At 32.2% G+C, this 2,962-nt stretch overlaps 1 long non-coding RNA gene across 1 annotated transcript; it reads left to right on the top strand.

Moving 5' to 3' along the window:
* On the top strand, positions 661-2,527 carry LOC110270683. Its single transcript, XR_002360326.1, has 2 exons — positions 661-1,063; positions 2,425-2,527. It is a non-coding gene; the product is annotated as an uncharacterized LOC110270683 (long non-coding RNA).

Raw genomic sequence — 2,962 nt, 5'->3', positions numbered from 1 at the left:
TATAATATATACTTTTTTTTACATCAATTCCTTTTTCTCTATTATTGAGTTATAACTAATTTGACCCAAATTAATTAGTTTTACGCTCCATCTATGAGTAAACATAGGATTAATAGTCAAATTCATTTCTAAAATATTATTTTTTTAAATTGATCTTTAAAAGATTAAATTAGTCATATTAGTCTTTAAAAGATAAAACATAAGTCAAATTGATCCTTTTATCAAATGATAACGTATCATATTAAGTACCATGTGACATGATGTTGTGGTAAATTAATATCACATATCATAAGATGGGTGGTTGATGTGTCAAGTTAATGACACATAACATGCCACGTGTGTCACGTGTTATCTGACATATCATAAATTTATTTAGAGTCAAATTAGTACTTAAAAGTACACACATAAATCATTTTCATTTCTAAAATTTTAAAAATTAATTAAATTAGTCTTTATATAAATCTAGAAGCCTTAAGGGAATTAAGATAAAGAAAGCCAAAACGTGGCTTGCATGATTAACTATGTACATATATATAATTCTTACTAATGTTTCTTTTATTTTTCTAACTTTGACACCTATAGTGCCTAAACACCACAAATCACCACTCATCATTAATATCTATGTTTTGTTCTTCATGCATCACCGAACATGGATTTGGAGAGAAAAAAAAGAAAGAACCGAGAAAGAGAAGAGAGAAACCGTGAACTTTTTTGAGCTTTCGAGCTCGATTTCTTGTAATTCGTGATCTCAGTCAAAAATCTAATCCGATAAAAGTGTTCGTATCTTCTTCCTCTACACGTTGACGTTATTTTTGTTCGGTGGAAGCTGATGGTGACGTAGCTTCCCTTTCCCTTGAGTTCGGCCAACTGGAGTTTTAGGAGGCACAGAAGATTCCGGACGTTTTCTTCTTCGGCAGCTCGGTCAGAAAGTTTCTCCGGAGTTTCGAGTATTTTGATTTCGTACGGAGATAGTGGATAAAGCTGTGGTTGCGACTACTGCTGGGTGTGAGCCGAGAGAAAAGGATTTCTTTGAGGCATTTAGTTTATGGGTTCGACAATCGAGGTAGGGGGTTTCGTTTTTAAAATTACAAGTTTTTAATTTAAGAATGCCAAAAAGTTTATTGAGTAATTGCAAATAATTTACACGTGTTTTGTGTGACTAATTGATGAGAATTGGTTGTAATTGTGAGTGTTGGTCAATTTGGTGTTGCTTGCTAAATTGCAATGTGATTTGAGTTTATGAATTGGGTTTGAATTGAGACTGTGTTTGATGCTGGAATTTATGGTTATGGAAGTGGATGGTAACTGATTTTGGTATTAGTATGATGGTGAATAGGTGCTAATGAAGGGCTGGTAAAAATACGCAAGAAGGTGATTTTGGTTAGTATTAAATGTTAAACAAGTATGATCGGAGGGATTTGTAAAGTCTGAATGAAGAAATGAATTTTCTTTAATTTTCAAAAGTAAAAGATTGAAACGGGCTAATTTTATTGAAATAGAAAGAGGCTTAGTTTTAAAGAGAATGGTTTGATTCTATTTGATATTTTGAACGATGTGAATATTGAAAACGATTTATTACTTGGAAATGTTTTGAAAAGGATTTGAAAGATAATTAATGGAATCTCTGCCACAAGAGAGCAGAGAATAACGATTAGAGAATATATTAACTAAAAGGATATCTGCCACAGGAGAGCAGAGAACAAAGATTAAAGGAATATATTAATTAATGAAATGACTGCCACAGGAGAGCAGATGTGACATTGTTTGGGCCTTAATGCCAAATGTATAGTGGGGACGCCCACACACTGAGAACTGTTTTCCAGATGTACGCTTATTGATTTGGAAAGTCACACTGTATGCGGCCTAGCCGTACGACTTAAAGTCACACTGTATGCAGCCTAGCCGTACGACTTATAAGCACACTGTATATATTTGGAAAGCCATATCTGGGACTCGTGCCCGGGTAATGTCGGGAGCGGGTAGACAACTGACACATGAGCTCATGGCCTGCATTAGGAATAGACATGCATCAAGTTGTTTGCACATTTGTATTTGGTTGTGTTTACTTGTATTACTTCTCTGTGATTGTGCTGTTTGACTTGTTTGTATGTTGGTTTGAATTCCTTACTTGTACTGTTAGTTCATGGATGTATTGAGGTGAGATGTTGTGGTTGAAAAATAATTATGTAGCTGAGAGGTGGTTAGTATAACTAATTTTGTGGTTAAAATCTGTTTTGAGTTTAGAAATTTAAAGAAAAGTAATTAATTATCTAAAGTAGAAATAAAAGTATTTTCAAAGGTTTAACAAAATAGTTTTACTAAGTAAGTTAATTATTTGCATTAAATTCATTACTTTTACGGCATTTCCATTCCCTACTGAGAACGTGTGGTTTGTTCTCACCCAAAAATCTTCCACTCTTTCAGTGACACAGGTTCAATTCGGAGATTCAGTAAGAAGTTGCAGACGATTAGTAGCTTTACTTGTGATTTCTGTTGTTTTTATAGAGTTCCCTCGCCCTTGTTGCTTCATGGTCTTTATTTTATCCAGAGGGTTAGGTATTGTATTTGAGTTTTATATTAAATTTAATTGTATAGTATCTATTATTATTAATAATTATGTGATTATTATTATTTGAAGTCTTTTGTTATGTGATTTTAATTACTAAAATCTATTTTCTGGAATTTTCTTAAAAACAGAAATGCGATATCGACGTAAAGGCTCAATATTAAACAGTTAAATAGTAAATAAGAAAAATAGGTTAGTAACTCCTCACTTCTGATACGGTCATGACGTGCTATAAGTTAGGATGTTACAATGGGATAACTAAGTAGTAAAGAAAAATTATATTAAGATTCAACGAGAGATCTCACAGATCTTTTTTCAATTATTGAGGTCTATCACATAAGTTGAATAATAACAAAAATTATAAATTTAAAAAAATCTAAAAAATTTAAATTTTAA

The sequence above is a fragment of the Arachis ipaensis genome, chromosome B04 (genome assembly GCF_000816755.2).
Source record: "Arachis ipaensis cultivar K30076 chromosome B04, Araip1.1, whole genome shotgun sequence".
In the NCBI taxonomy this organism is placed as follows: domain Eukaryota; kingdom Viridiplantae; phylum Streptophyta; class Magnoliopsida; order Fabales; family Fabaceae; genus Arachis; species Arachis ipaensis.
Note: the sequence above shows the minus strand (reverse complement) of the source record. Positions and strands in the feature narration are given on the sequence as shown.